This window comes from Gopherus evgoodei, chromosome 2, assembly GCF_007399415.2.
Source record: "Gopherus evgoodei ecotype Sinaloan lineage chromosome 2, rGopEvg1_v1.p, whole genome shotgun sequence".
In the NCBI taxonomy this organism is placed as follows: Eukaryota; Metazoa; Chordata; order Testudines; family Testudinidae; genus Gopherus; species Gopherus evgoodei.
This window is the reverse complement of record NC_044323.1, coordinates 109,308,734-109,325,544: the sequence shown is the minus strand read 5'-3', so window position 1 is coordinate 109,325,544 and position 16,811 is coordinate 109,308,734. Positions and strand designations below refer to the sequence as shown.

The 16,811-nt window shown below is 38.6% G+C and overlaps 1 long non-coding RNA gene across 2 annotated transcripts in view; it reads right to left on the bottom strand.

Moving 5' to 3' along the window:
• LOC115646048 overlaps positions 1 to 16,811 on the bottom strand; it is a 104,991-nt gene that overhangs the window by 8,497 nt on the left and 79,683 nt on the right. The window contains exons 1-2 of one of the 2 annotated variants that reach the window (XR_003998915.1): positions 10,947 to 11,085; positions 6,366 to 7,734 (exon numbers count right to left, since the gene is read on the bottom strand). The exons of the other annotated variant lie outside the window; for it this stretch is intronic. This is a non-coding gene — a long non-coding RNA (uncharacterized LOC115646048). Of the gene's footprint in view, positions 1 to 6,365; positions 7,735 to 10,946; positions 11,086 to 16,811 lie in introns of those variants that run through there. 2 annotated transcript variants of the gene reach the window in all.

The window sequence follows — 16,811 nt, the reverse complement described above, 5'->3', positions numbered from 1 at the left end:
TTTTCAACCTGCCCCAGCTGAACAATTGAGGACATTTTAATTTACACCCGCCAAAGCTTGGCCAGGATTTTAGTCAGAGTTTATCAGTGACACAGATCTGTAACATCAGGGATGAATTTAATCCCTTTCAGGAAATATTCTCCTTCTTAGGAACCATTAAATGGTTGTGGGAGGCTATGACTCATCATTTGGTTTTTCTGCTACATTGGAGTCCCAGAATAACTCTATTTCCTGACTGACAGGGAGAATGTTCTTTTAAATAAGAGATGATCCAAGAAGCTGGTCTCTGAGTGAAGAGCTGAGAATAAACTACTTCTCCAGGAGTTTGCAGCAGGTGAAGGGGTCTAGTTTGAGAAGACAGAGTCCTGGTAACGCCCACTTGCAGCCACTGAAGCTTTTCCAGCTGAGGAAAGAGAGAGAGCCTAGCCTATCATGAATCCTGTTGCTTTCTGAGGGAAAAGTAGATGGATGAATGACTGGGTGACATCCGAAAGTAGGCAGCTGGATCAATGAGTGCTGCGTGAGTAAACCAAGGCCGCCTTACTCCTCTGATAGGACAAAATGGGATGGGGCTGGTTGTAACAGAGAGGTCTATTCCAATGACAGTCAGCAATGAGAGCATAGAGAAAGTGAAGCTAATAAAGGCTGTTTGGCCTTCCCCTGGCAAGATAAGTCAGTTCAGTCATTTGGTTAAGCCATCAGCTCTTGGGCAGATGAAGAGTTGAGTTCAGTAGAAGTAGACACAGGAAAGTTGGCTGGCAAATGTCACATTCAGTAGTGCTTTGGCTCTCTGAAGCATTGCTAATAAGCTGTGATTTTTGTTAAGGAAATTTAGTTTGTTAGCTCTTTGGGACTGGAGCCATGTCTTTACTCTCTTTACCTAGATACTTAAGGTATTTAGGGCACTATTTAAATGTTAAATAATAACTAATGCAAATTCAGCTTGTCCATTGTCCCAGATAATGGGTCTGATGGATAAGTAAAACATAAGTAATTAATTAATGGTATTTCTTAATCTTATTAATATTAATACTGAGTAGCTTAGTCAGCTTGATTTTTTTTTTAACCTAAGCTGGTACATTTTCCTGAAACTTGTGCAAGGCTGAATTAGTTATCTGCAGAAGAGCAACCAGTGAGAAAGTGCAGACCCAGAGGGATTCAGACAGCTCTAGATGGCATCAAGCATTCACATCTGGAACTTGGCTACTCATGAAATATTGGGAAATAGGAGAAGTTTTGATCCTAATTTAAAGGTTAATAAAAGCTGGGAATAATTAAAATCTTGAACTCACTGCAGCACATCTGTAGCAAAGGCAACATTAAAGGGTGACTAGCCGACTTTAGTCTCTAGAAATCCTAACTCAACAGGAGTCTATTGGGGACCTTGTTATGCACTTGTACAAAGGAGTAAGGTAGTGGAAGGTGTCCAAGCTACCCAGAGAGATAGGGAGAGCAGCCTCTGTGGGGACTCTGCGCAGGCAGATGGGCAAGGCACAGAGGTAGCAGAGCTTTCATACCACCTGTCCCTGCCCCCTGCTCAATGTGTGTGCAATTGCAGCTGAGCTATTGCAGAGGGGGGGAAGTAATTCATGCCAAATATAAGGATAAGGAAGATTATTTTTCCCTGGACCAAGTGAGGTCCATGTCTGCACTCAGGGCAAAGCAAAACCATGTTGCTCCTTGATCAGGGCTTTTAGTAATCACCATTATTTTCCCCCATGTTTAACATTCCCCATTTTCCCTTTAAACTAGTCAGAAAAGATAAAGCAAAGAGCAAGAACACACGAGTGATTTTTTCAGAATGGAAAAAGATGAGGAGTAGAGCTGTTCAGTGTATTTATTAATACTCCAGAATATGGGGTAAGTAGTGTGGAGGTGGAATTTTCTGATAATACAACATTTATTTAGCCTAATAAAAACTTCGAGGATTTAGAGAAATTCTGAAGATATAGTATCACTGGGTAGCTAAGCAACAAGAGAGCAGGTAAAATTCCATTTAGGAAAGTGGAAAGATGAAATCAATGCTCCTGTTGAGCTTTACTTGCCAATTTTTGTATGGTACTTTCTGAAAGTTTTTGTGCTCTTTATTCTTCTTCCCAAGAGGTTTATCTATTTTTTTATGCCCAATTTCTTTGATTGAGATCACATTTTGCTCAATCTGAATTGTACATTTCGCATATCACAGATCTTTAACCACCTCTATAACAAAAAAATGGCTTTTTACAGTTGATATCATACAGCTTCATGTTGCAAGAAGCTATGATCATTTGATCTTGTAATATACATTTTATTTTATTTATATACATTCCTTTCTGTTATTCTACAACCTTCTGTGACCTCCTGTTGTGAAATTAGTGGACTTTTGATGGCCCCAGATGTATACTCAGATCAATTGTAAATGACTCAGCCAAGCTGTATTTCAGTTTGAATTTTGTCTTCAGCCCTACTATGATCCACATGCTCCATTCTCAGGAAGGAGGGGAAAAGCCTTTTATAATTTAAGGTTATTGACAGTTTTCAGCAGATGAAAACATTAATTTTGCAGCTTAATAACTGGAATTATTCCCATGGTAAAAATGGATTTTGTCTGTTCCCCCTGTGTTGTTGGTATCCTTTTATTAAAATCAGCCAGCAGGAGGCTGTCACATAGAGAATGACTGATAGCCTTTCCCCCAGGAAGCCTCAGGGTCAAATCCTGGTCACACTGAAATCAGTGATAGCTTTGTCATTGACTTAATGGAGACAAGATTTCATTCAGTATCTTCCTCTGTGAATTTCATGAGCTCCATCAGCCACGGCCATACTTATTCTCTTAGGCAGATGTTGCAGTGCATTGTTGCATTCAGTAGGTACTATGCTTACACAGAATGTTGTAGTTTGTAGTGATCCAGTTGTGTTTTTTATAGGTAGAAGAGGATAGCTGTGCTTTAATATTTAGATAATCATTATATACTGAAAAGATGGGAAAAAGCTGAAGGATAAAGGAGTGTGCTTCTGTACTGTGTTGTATATGATGGCTGTGCGGCTGTCTATGTGAAATGAAGGAGTCAGTCCAGTTGTTATTGATGGATATCAGTATTCCAAAAGCAACCCTCACATTTGATCTGTTTTAGCAGAGATGGAGAAAGGAATAGACATGGAGATAGAACCTATATTATCTTTAAAGAGATCATGGTGGAGGCATATCCATAGGTGGTCTGAGGAAGCTTGTCCTATATCACTGCCTTTTCTTTGGTTAAATATAAACACAGAACTTCAGTTTTCAGGGCTGTGTATCTGGCGGTTTCAACAATTATAGCAAAAAGAGGTCACTGGTTCTCAGATTTTAAGCAGGGAATCAACAGTTGGAAATTTAATAAAATGTATCATAAAGGAAAAATAATGAAATGAGTGATTTTCCATCATTTTCCATCATTAGGAATTCCAGAGTTTCCTGGGAATAGCAACAATGGCACACTTTACATTAACACATAGAATGGCTCAAGACAGTGAAAAAAGCCTCAGAAATCCCAGCTGTGAAAGATATGCACACATTCAATTTGCACCTAAAAGCACCAAAGCATGTGTAATACATTTAATTAAACTAATTATAATGTACAATTCTGATTAAATTAGTGAGTATAAAAACAATCAGTTAATCACAAGGTATATTGATAGTTTTATAACGTGATCATAAGTCTCATTCAGGTAATTCAGAGGAGTTGAGACACTATTAATCACACAATGTTAATGTTACAGTCTCTTGATATGAACAGGTCTTATGAAGTCTCCAAATACTATAAAAACTTGCATTTCTTTTCATTAAAATGAATGTTTAGTTCCAATCTTCTTAGATTGGAAGATGCTATACACTTTAAAGACCAGTTATCTATCATTCTATGCACATTAAAAACTAAAGTGTACATATCTGAAAAAATTTAGATGAGATACTTGCTAGAGTTCTAAAAAACTTTAAAATGTCTGCTTCACAGATGACATTTTTCTAACTCCAGATCAAATTAAAAAGAGTTGAATTACAAAGAAACAAACATAAAACTATAACAGAATAGTCTAATTGAGTTATAAAAAAAATAAACCAAATATTCAGGTGTTCAAAACACTTATTTTCATAGTGAAATTTATATGCAAGGAATCAGCAAAGCTGAAATTATTCTCTTCCGCTTCATATCCTTCATAAGGACATTAATAGGTACATTTATCTTAATGGAACTCTTAATCAACATAGCTTGAAATTCTGATTTTGTCTGATAATCTTTTCATGTTTTTTATGAAACAATTATACTGGGATGTCAGGGCAACAATATCCTTAATTTGAATTGCATATATGTGGCTTAAAAACATAAAGGAAAATTTGCAGTGCTGTAAAATATAGCAAAATCTTATAATTATATAATGTCCTATTTTAAAATATAATCTACAGAGACTACTACTCCATCTTTACTAAAGAATCTGCCTCTATTTTTGAATTTGCAATAGGAAATGTTTTTCAAAAATGACAAAATATTTTCACAAAGTCTGCCATGAAGTAGTTTGTACTGTCTGGATGCCTGAGTACATGGGTGCAGCTTGTAAGTTTATATTTTCCTTGGAAGAAGCAAGGGCTAGTTGTATAATATTTATTATACCTAGGCCTTATATAGCACTATTCATCAGTAGATCTCAAAAGCTTTTGATAAGAGGGGGTTCAATATCATTACCTCCATGTTACAGATGGAGAAGCTGAGGTACAGAAGGGGAGGACTCTGAGCTTGATGAAGGTTATCTAGCAGCAGAACTAGGAATAGAACTCAGGTCTCCTGAGCTTCAGTCCAGAGCACAATCTATTAGGTCAGTGGTGCTCAGTCAGGTGTATATGTACCCCTGTAGGTATGTAGAGGTCGTCTGGTGGCACATCAACTCAGCTACACGTTTGCCTAGTTTTACAACAGGCTACATAAAAAGCACTAGCAAAGTCAGTATGAACTAACGTTTCATACAGACAATGACTTGTATACTATGTACTATACACTGAAATGTAAGTACAATATTTATATTCCAATTGATTTATTTTATAATTATATGGTAAAATGAGAGTCAGCAATTTTTCAGTAACAGTGTGCTGTAATACTTTTTTGCATTTTTATGTCTGATTTTGTAAGCAAGTAATTTTTAAGTGAGATGAAACTTGGTGGTAGGTAAGACAAATCAGACTCCTGAAAAGGGTACAGTAGCCTGGAAAGGTTGAGAGCCACTGTATTAGGTCAGACTGCCTTCCAAAGAGCAGAAAGCTAGGAATCAGGCAAACTGAGGGGTTTTTTTTTTCTGATCTGTGCCATTGATGGGCCATAGTAATACAGACTACAAACACCATGTGTTCTTCTGCTGGATGTGTCTCTATTTGAGTGGATGTTAAATATTTTTTTAATATCTGTCTATGTTGTTTGCAACTCCTGATTTGTTGCAATACATAACCCTGAGCAAGTCACTTGATCTTTATGGTCTATGACAGTGTGGGCAATCAGGGTAATCTGCTGGTGGGCAACGAGACATTCTGCAGATGTTGACCATCCACAGGCAGGGCCACCCGCAGCTCCCAGTGGCCGTGATTCACCGTTCCTGGCCAATGGGAGCTGTGGGAAGCAACGTGGGCTTCAGGGAAGTAAACAAACTGTCTTGCGGCCCACCAGCGGATTACCCTGACAGGCCGCGTGCGACCCACTGACTGCAGGTTGCCCACGCTGGTCTATGACATTTTTGTTCCCATCTGTAAAATTACTTGCCTAGTACTTATGCTGACCTGACCTCCCTGTGTAGATGCTTTAGTTCTTTCATGTAAAGCCTTTCTATTCAGATTGGTTCATCCATAATAAGCCTGAATTTTTCTTTTGGACTTGTTCTTTTGAATTACTTTTATTTTTCTTTTGCTTCTTTTTTCAGTTTGACTTTTGCTGGACCTCTGGCTCCCATTCCTATTATTTTTAACTTTTGTACTAAAGTACCCCAGTTCTGATAAGTGATCTATATAAGTTTTCAGGATTTTCATTTCATCTGTGGGTCATTCTGAATGAAGCATAGACCTGTTGAGTAAGTGTAAAGTGATGAAAACAGCTACGAGCATGGTTGAGAGCTTCTTATTGCATTTGTAGCCCATTTCATGACCTTGATGCACAATTTGCAAGCATGATTTATCCTTCTTAGATAAGACAATAAATTTTCATGCTAGGATCTAAAAACTGTATCTATTTATGCCATATATAAGCAAATTAAAAAAAATCATTTCCTCTAAGCTTATGGAAACTTTTTTCATTGTAAAAAATAACCGAAATGTACTAACATCAAAAAATTGAACTGTCCACCAAGATTGGTGACAGCCTTAGAATACTAACCATAGTCCTTTAATTCAGAAAGTCGCTTTTCTTGCTTTTGCCCTCGTAAACTGAAGCACAGTGTCAGAGAGATCCAAACACTGGCCAATGTCAATTTCAAGTGGTAAAATTGCATATGATGTCTGTCTCTCATTGGCTATCATCAATCAAAAATATGTTTTAATGAGCTTGAGCTTCAGAAAGCTGCGCTCACCACTCGCAACTGTGACAGGCAGCATGAGCAGAATCCTCAAAGCTATCCACACATTAGGAAAAGTATCCTTTAGCTCTCCAATGAATGAACTGGAGAACTTGGAGTGGAAAGTTATTCACGTGTGGCAAAATGTCACAGATGTTGTCCAATTCGACACAGAGTCTTTATCATTGATATCTGAACATTCCCCATGTGCCAGCATCTGTGAAGGTCCTTCAATTTTTCAAGAAGGTTTTCCCATCCACTGGCAGCTTACTAAGATCATCCAACCCCCCCAGGGTATTTCCATGGTGCTTCATTTGACCAAACCTTTCTTCAATGGACACTCGAGCAGTGTAATAAGCAAGCAAAAAATCTCACTCTTGAATTTCTCCTCCGAGCTTCCCATCACCTCATCTCTGCACTTGTAACCAAACCGTCTCTTCTTCTTCTGAATATGAGTTTCCTTGAAGACAGACTCAGCTCTTAAGTTTTCCATCATTTCTTTGTCAGCAGCAATGGCATCTTCAAATCTGTTGTTTCTGTAGGCCACAGTGAAATCTAGGCAGCTTCTCATCAAAATTTATAGCAGTCGCAATGTCCATTGACTGGGATTTTTAATGCTTTGCTTACAACATTTACTTGGAACAGGATATCGTGCCAAACCACAGTTGAGACCAGAAATTTGAATTCAATTATCTTGTTTGCCAGACCTTGCACCTTGTGTCATATTCTGGCCTTCACTTTACTCAACTGTACCAGTTCCATCAAAGCATCGTAAACCTCAGTCACTTAGAACCTCACTGGCCTTATGCTGTAAACGAGCCTCTCCCAGCGAGTGTCACTTAGTGGCTTTGTTGGCAGATTTGTAACATTGTCCATGAGGATCTTTCACCTGATGATTGATGCTGAAAACAGGATGTAGATCCTTTGCAGTACTCTGAAGAGAGATACTGAATCTGAAGATGACGACGCTGCATCTGACACAATCGGGTAGAGGGAATGGCAGCCACAAGGCACGAAGAAAGCTCTTAGATTCAGCGCAAGGATCCTTGCCTGTATGCCACTGTTTCTTGCTTTTATATTCGCACTGTTGTCATAGCTCTGGTCACTGCAGTCCTGAAGCTTTATTTTATTCTCATTCAAAACATTCATAAACCGTTCTGGTAAGCATTTTCCAGTAGAATCATCCAAAAACTGGAAGCAAATAAAGCATTCCTTTAGTTAGATAAGCCATCTTCGTGGTCAACAAATCTTACTGCACATGACATCTTTTCACGGTGACTAATGTGGGGAGTGCAGTCCATTATCATGGTGTAATACTTTGCTTTGCCAAGCTGCAGCAATATCTTATCAAGCACCTTCCTTGCATTTAAAGTGATGATTTGCAACTCTAACTGTTTTCAATACACCACATAAGCCACATTCTCATAACACAAGTTTTACTTCAGTCCTGACTTAAACTGGTTTTACTGTGAAGAGAATCTAGCCCAAAACATATAGAAACACAGCGAACATCCCGGTAATGAATGCCTAAATAGGGAATTAAATTAAATTGGTGAAAGCACTATGGCTGGAATTTTCAAAGGAGCTCAAAGGAATAGTGTGCCTAACTTCCTCTGAAATTTAATAGGATTTGTGTACCATAGGCTCCTTTAAAAATCCCAATCTAAATTTCTAGGCTGAAATTCTGGTCCTACTCAAGTCAATGGCAAAGTTCTCATTGACTTCAGTAGGGTCAGCATTTCAACCTTAGTGTACCCCTCCCCCCACCCGACACGATAGAAAATTGAACCAATAAAAGACTAGATTAACTCAATGGAGCTATGTGTTTAAAAATACATAAAAACAGAAGAAAAATCTTATATTTAATATCTATCAAAGGAATAGGCTTGTTTCTCCAAAATGCTGTTACTTCAACAGGATTATCAGTTTAGCAAGTTACTACTGAAATTTCAAAAATCAGTGTCACAATATTTGTTGCTGCTTCCGTTTACCTCTTTGCTGCTCTTCTTCCCTCCAATTCCAATTTTTATTAAAAAACTGAAAGGAAATAATCAGTTTCCTATGCTGTTCCTTTGTATTACATTTTGTTGCTCTATATTGCATTCTGACACATTAAAAATGCATTGCATCTAACGCCAACACCAACTTTCAAATTGATACTGGATACTGAAAAAGGTTTCAATTTATCTGTTGGGACTTTGTTCCCACCATAAAAAATAGAGGTTAGGCTTTGTGGTCCTTTGCAATCACATTAGGGCTTAGGATAATGAGCACTAGCATCACATACTATAAAATGTGCCAGTGTTAACTATAATAATGGAAATGGAAAAACAAATTAATTAGCAGATGGAGTAATTTCGAACATTTTAAACCACAAATTTAACTACTCAAAAATGCTTAATTTTTTTTCTGATTAATTCTAACAAGGCTATAGATCCCTACTTTACTTAAATAAATAAAAATGTGCTTTAAAAAAAAGTCAAGGGCTAGCCTGTCATTTTTCTTCTGCAACTGAGTAACTTCTAGCTTCATTATACCCAGCTCATGCCAGGGAAGGAATTGAGGAAGGAATTTTGACTTGGAAAATCACAATTCCTTCCCTGTCTACCTCCCTCCCCTTTGTTTCAGGGGAAAATAATCTGCACCAGCACTTTACATATTACTTCTCCCCCATGTCAGCTCAGCTGAACTTTCTGTGACTTTGGACAAGACAAAGTCAAAGCTCCATTATTCCCTCCCTCTTCTTATGCACCCAGCAGCAACCTGTGCAGGATGGAGAGTAGAGGCTCCACAGAGCATGTTCCCTTTCCCACACTGTTATCAGTGATGAGGGTAGTTGCCCATAGGCAGGTAACAATCTTGCCTTACTTGTGCTGATAGATCTTACTCCAGAGGAGTTTCTAAAATAGAAAAAGAAAATAAAAGGGAAGAGCAGGGAAGGGGGAATGTCTACATGCTCAGCTTCTCCTTCTGCAACTTTTACTAAAAACACATCCTACTTTAGACTAATTCCTATTTACTTTTTTTTCCTTCCAAAGTTACTGTATGAGCTTTGCTCATTTGCTTCAGAAGTATGTGGGTGACCAGACATCAAACATGAAAAATCGGGACGGGGGTGTGGGGTAATAGGAGCCTATATAAGAAAAAGACCCAAAAATCAGGACTGTCCCTATAAAATCGGGACATCTGGTCACCCTAGAAGTATCAGATCTCTGGGTTCTTGTATGGTTTGTGACCCCCAACCCAGACTATTGAAAGGCTAAACCACTTGACAGGTTTCAGAGTAGCAGCCGTGTTAGTCTGTATCTGCAAAAAGAACAGGAGTACTTGTGGCACCCTAGAGACTAACAAATTTACTTACTCATTTTTATTAAAGCAAAGTTCCTAAGTTTTGCCTGAGTAAGAAGTTGAGTTTTAGGCCCATTCTGGTTCTCCCCTGCAAAGATGGTTCAAAACAACCTCTTGAATCACACTGAAGTGTTCATTTTAGTCTGTTATCCTTCCAAGATAAAAAATACTACAGATAATAATCTCAACAGTACTTATCTGCTTGTTGTGCATCAAACTGGTGGAGAATCAACACTCAGCAACAATGGAATATGAACAGGAGCGGCGCCAGGGTTTCTGACACCTTAGGTGGATGGCCATTTTGCTGTCCCCCGCGGGTCCGGTGGACCTACTGCAGTCATGCCGGCGGATGGTCCGCTGCTGGAAAGGCTCCGATGGTGCTGCCGCAGTGATGCTGGCGCGCGGTCCGCTGGTCTAAAGGCTCCGGTGGACTTGCCGCAGGTATGACTGCGGTAGGTCCGCCAGAGCCTTTAGATCAGCACACTGTCCACCGAAATGACTGCGGCAGCTTCACCGGAGCCTTTTCAGCAGTGGACCGGCCGCCGACATGACTCCGGTAGGTCCACCGGACCCAGGTGCCGCCCCCCTGGCAAAATAGTGCCCCCCCAAATTCTGGCCCGAGGCCATTGCCTAGGTCGCCTAAATGGTAGCGCCGGCCCTGAATATGAATCATGCTCAAGTCTGTGAAGAAAACCCCCTGCTCTAGGGTTTATGTGAAAAGCACCCTCTCAGTCTGGAGTCAGATTCTTTTGAGCTGTCTGTGAATGAATTTTAGTTATTAAGGAGCTGTGAAAGCAGGACAGAAGATTCAATGAGGAGAGCTAAGAAACTTAGAGGAGATCCTGGAATGACAAAGCAAGAATGGGAACTCTTAAACTTAAACAATCCTATTGTGAAGCTGATCGAAAGCAGAATTCTTAAATGAAACCTTCACATACCTAGCTTCCTGATTCCCTTTCTGTGCTTTCTTCAAGTCTATTTATTTTATCTCATTGCCCTTTCTAACTATAGTAATTGGGGAGGTGGGGGGGAAATAGATTTCATTTGCTGCTTACCTGAATAGTAGATGGACTGCTGCTGTTATATTATATAATGAGGACATGGTTTGGGTGTCTGGATAATCTCTAGAGATCTCTCTGAGGAACATGTGACCTTATTTGCATTTTCTTCTTGTGTATTTATCAGCATTCTCACAGGCTACTGGGAGTTTACAAAAAAAAAAATCCAATGTAGTGAGGGATTCTTTTTCCTCTTGTCAGGCTGACCTGTTCAAGAGGATTAATAATAATATTGGCTTCTAGCAGTCATGCACTCAGATAACACCATACAAGCCTCTCTGCTGAGATAGGCTACCTTGGGTGACAGTGGTAGGAACCGAGGCAGGTAGGTTTGCTACTGATACCTCCTAAAATAACTTTTTTTAAAAAGTGCATATATAAACTACTTAGAATAGAGCCCTCAAGTTTGGAAATCTTTCCTAGATGATATATGAGCTTAGTGAGAAATATGAGCATCTCAAGGTTGTGCTATTATAATGTCTATCATGCTTCCCATTTTTATTCTGAAAGCCATCTGAGCTGTTAATCATTAATCATCTCCACTTATGTGATAAACATTGTACTCACCCTATCATCATCTAACCTGTAAAGGAATTAATGACTATTTAATTCACAATTTATAGAAGTTATAGGTGCAGGAGTTTACACCTGAGCCTTGGGCGATATTCAGCTTACTCCTCTGAAAAGAAAATTTCTAATACTCATGGCTAACCAATTTAATTGAGGCTGGACCTGTTCTTATTCAGTGATTAATTACTTTTACATACCTCTCCCATGCCCTATTCCCAAAGACTCTCTACCAGCAATCCCATTCAGCAGTCTTCTCTACCTGATTTTTGAAACAATATGTATTTTCCAGCAGAAAATTTGGTTGCAACTTTTGAAAGCACCATACGCAGACATCCATTTATTAGAGGGGGGGTGAAGCCCCTTTCTAAGTCATCTGTTTCAGTTGGGGAGTCAAAATTCACATCACTGCAAAGCCAAACGTTTTCAAAACATTCATAAGGAAAATAATTAGCTTAATTTTGTTTGATTTATGAAATGGTTCACATGCTGGAATTCAATACCTGGAAATTCATCAACAGTTAATTAATTCAAACCCTCTGCTGATGGTAGCCCACAAAGCATGGTATACTAAAAGAAAGAAAATGCTGTTAATAATTAAAATAACCTATACATTGATACTTTTACATATTAAACATAGTAACCACATTTGACTCAGGAGAGCTAATTAGTAAATGTAGTTTTATAGCCTTTGGTTATTGCAACTCTAGCCTGCCTATGCATTTACATGAACTACTAATTTTACAATTCTGGCACACTTCCATAGATTTCCCCCATTCACCCATACATAATTATCTTAATACCCTAGTGATACTGGGTAGAAAAAGACAGTATGTTCACATAACATATTACCATAAATAAAAAACAAAATCAAAGGTAAAAAGATAACAAATCACCAAAATGTAGCTATTGATTTCATCGTAGATGAGCAGGGCCTTTTTCTGTTAGCGTGGTCTATTGGTTACCTCAGATGACTGCAAGTCCGCACTCCTGGGTTTTATTCCTCACTTTGCCACTGAGCTGGGGCCTGACTCGAGGCCCACTGATGTCAATGGAAAGACTGCCACTGATTTCAATGGGCATTGAATCAGACCCATGTGTGACTTTGGGCAATTCACATGACCCTATCTGTAAAATAGGCAAACAAATACATCATAGACCTTTCAGGAGGCTTGATAAAAGTTTATACTTGGAAATCTTCTAATGCAAGCTGCTATATAACTGCAGAGCATTAGGGTATGTCTATACTACCCGCCAGATTGGCGGGTAGCGTTTGATCTATTGGGGACTGATTTATCGTGTCTCATCTGGACATGATAAATCAATCCGCTAATCAATACCCGTACTCTACCTTGGCAGGAAGAGGTAGCGGAGTCGACGGGGGCACCGCGGCAGTCGACTTGCTGCCATGAGGACAGCATGGTAAGTCGAACTAAGATACTTCGACTTCAGCTATGCAAATAGTGTAGCTGAAATTGCGTATCTTAGTTTGAAACCCCCCACTCCCACTAGTGTAGCCCAAGTCTTATTAGTATTAACTAACTTTGGGACTAAACTCCCTAACATACCACCAACAATATCCATACTCCTAGCATTTGTATTGTCTGTAACATCCTCCCCTGTACATGTGGATCTATCTCAGCCTAAGGGACCTTTGTACAGTGAAGGTATGAAAGCCTCTCTGCCCTCCCCCAAAACTGTTGTTGTTGTTAATGCATTATGTATATTATCACAGTGCCTAGGAGTTATAGTCATAGACCAAGGCTCCATTGTACTAGGTGTTGTACAGACACAGAAAGAAAAAAAAAACAGTTGCTCATCCGAGGGATACAGAAGGGGACTGATGGGAAACAATGAGGAAATATTGGTCAGCATGATAGGCTATGGTCTCAGAACACCAGCAGCCTAGCTGTTGTTAAGTTATTGTAGGGTTCATGGCAAAGGAGAGTTTGAAGGAAGATAATGAATTCATTTAGTGGATGGTTATGGGGAGCTCTGCCTATGCATGAAGGGCAACATGGAAGAAAGCATGAAGGACCTTGTTTGAAAAGTTAATAAGTGGGTGATAGAGGCTGGCATTACAAGCTGATTGGAGGCAGGCATCAACCTTTCAGTACTGAATGAAAGACAATAGGTAGAATGGGAATAAGGGTCATGAATGGCCTTGAAAGTGAAGACAAGTAGCTTATGGGAGGGAGTCAGTGGAGGGATGCAAAGAGAAGAGTGACATGGTCTAAGTGAGAGGCTTGGAAAATTACCTTTTCAGAAGCATAGATATGCAATTCTGCCTCTGAGAAGGTCTCACCCACTACAGGCATGGTTTGTAATAGGCTATTTCTTAAATATACCATCACCACATTAAGAAAAATAGAGGGCTCATCTTGCAAGGTGAGCAACTTCAACTCCCACAGAAATTAAGGAGAGTTGAGGGCACTCATTGGCACACAGTAAGTGTTCATACCTCTCTAGGTCAAAACTTCTAAAGCATTTTTGTATATCTGGGCTGGGAGCGGTATTTACCTGTTTCCCCATTCTGATAACTAAGTGATCCCCATCCAGTCTGAATAATCCAGATGACTCCGACACAGTAGTCTCCTGTTCAGTAACAAAACCTCTTTGAACTGTGAGACATTTAGCTTGTGTTTTGCAAAGAGGTTAAGGGGTTGGGTGCTTCTGAAAATAATCACACTAGTCTTACTTGAGATTCTTCTGTTTACGGATCTCAGGATTGCATTAGCTCTTTTGGCCACAGTGTGACACTGGGAGCACATATTCTCAGATTTGTATTTCTTAATGACAAAATATGTACTGTGAGTGATGTATCATTAGGAAAACTTTCCAAACTGTAGAGTTATTTTCATAGAATTTGTTATCAATATACTTATGCTCATCAGCTAATTCTTTTAAAGAAGTGATTGGAATGCTAGTAGAGACACATACATGTCATTATTCATAATATTTGTCATTTCTGAATATTTTGGGGAATATCTATAACTTCACACAGAACCAATGTGTCAGCATCACAAAACATGTTTGGTATGGATAGTGGTAGCATCTTTACATAATATTGCTCTTAAACCTGAATGGGGCCTCTAGATGGTATTCTAAAAATGTCACTCATCTGACAAAGGAGCCACTCATGCCTTGATGGAGCTTTCTCCAGGTATTAGATAGTCAATGTTCAATGCTTTCTCATTTCACCTTTTAATGTGGTTTGAATTCAGCTTCCATTTCACTAGGTTGTCTTCCATGAAACTGATGCTTACCTTCAAACCCTTTATGATTCAGTGTTTGAGTAGGCCAGGAACGTTCTGGTGTACATATTTTTTTTTAATATTTGCAAAATATTTGTAGTATGCATTGTAACTACAAAGTGTGTGATACCCCAACAATATTCAGTGGAAGATTGCATACTGAGGGTCACCACCATACATTAACTAGAGAGAGCATCACCTAACATTCCATATTCAACACAGAACTAACTTCTCTAATGGAATATCCTGGTCTATGCCATACCTCTGGGAATGTATTAGCTATTCTGCCTTAAATACAAATTATAATACATGCTGAAGGTCAACAACTGTGAGAAATAAGAAGTGACATACATTTTGCATCATGTTCTTTACATCTTGGATTATTAGTGCTGAATACCTCCCATTTCCACAGTAGACTACGATTCATGGGTCTTCACAAGGAATATGGAAGATTGTTAACTGCAGTGTAATTTTCACTTCTGAGCTATGTTGAATTTTAAATTGTGTTGGAGAAAGGATTAGTGTGTTAGTTTGATGGAATGTTATGATGTTTGAAGTTTAATATTATCATGGTGTGCTCTTAACTTATTATAAACATGTGGGGGGTTAGTATATGTGTTACAATAAAATATACTTGAGCAACCTTAAATTAAATTAATAACTTTTTTGTGTGGGGACACACAGGTAAATAGGTATTGAGTTGCGCTGGTCCAAAAATTTTCCTCAAAACACTCAATGGAAAATGCCTTTTTAACCAAGAAAAAATTTTTTTTTTTGCAAAAAGAATTAAGTAAATATATTTAGTAGAAATTTTACATTTGACTAAAACAAAACAAAATTTGTTTTATTTTTCAGAAACTGCTTTAAAAAAATTTCTCCACTAATCCTCACTTTTACTATTTTTGCTCTTCCCCACTGGAACAGGCAGTAAAAGTTTAGAAAAAGTAAGAGAAAGTGAGGAAAAATAAACATTTGTTTAAAAATTAAATTTTTCAAGTGAAGCAAAAGCAGATGATGTGATTTAAAAATTTTCAGCAAAAATTAACACAAACATTTTTCTTCCCTCCACATAATTTTTTTGGTAAAATATACTTAATGTTTTTGACCAGCTCTAATATTGAAGGGGAAGGAATTTGTGTTAGTCATAGTAAAAAGTCAATGTGCATTCCATTGTGGGTATTCTCAAGAAAATAAACATTTCTTACCAAAACTATTGAAAATGAGTGAATAATTTTAGGACTTGTTTTTCTTCAACGAGTCTTTCCCATTTTGTTAGCTAGTGCAGAAAATAATCAGATGTCTTGGATATACAATTATAATGCCAAGAGGCTAATAAATATACATCGAATAATTAATTTTCAGTATGTGAAGCTGTAACTTACTGATCACAACCACAGATGTTTGAAACCAAATAAAACATTGTTGCCAAGGAGCAAGCATTTCATCTTCCAAATGAGCAGTTTTGCTGGTGTTTTAATAGGGACAATACATTGCATATTGATCTCTTTTCAATTAAGGCAGGAGCTATCAGTCCACAAACCCCACAACCTTCAACCAACCAGCAGTTATTTTTAAACAAGAGTGCTCCAACTCCTGCGTGGCTCTATGTGTCTTTGAATGTGTCTGAGAAAAAGTAAATTCACATTCACCTAGGGAGGTGGTGGAATCTCCATCCTTAGAGGTTTTTAAGGCCCGGCTTGACAAGGCCTTAGCTGGGATGATTTAGTTGGTGTTGGTCCTGCTTTGAGCAGGGGATTAGACTAGATGACCTCCTGAGGTCTCTTCCAACCCTAATATTCTATGGTTCTGTGTTTCTATTCTAAATCTTTTAAGAGCATATTCCTTGGATTGCCACACAAAGTCATCCTCTTCAGTCACCTGGGAACCAAAGCAAATGGATTTTCTGAAAAGTTGGGATGATGTGTTGGTCTCAGTTTTCCAACTGTTTTGCAACACAAGGGAACATATTGAATTTAATGAGCATCCCTCAAACACAAGTGGCCTGGTTTTCAGAGGTGGGCTGCAGGTACTTTCCATCTCT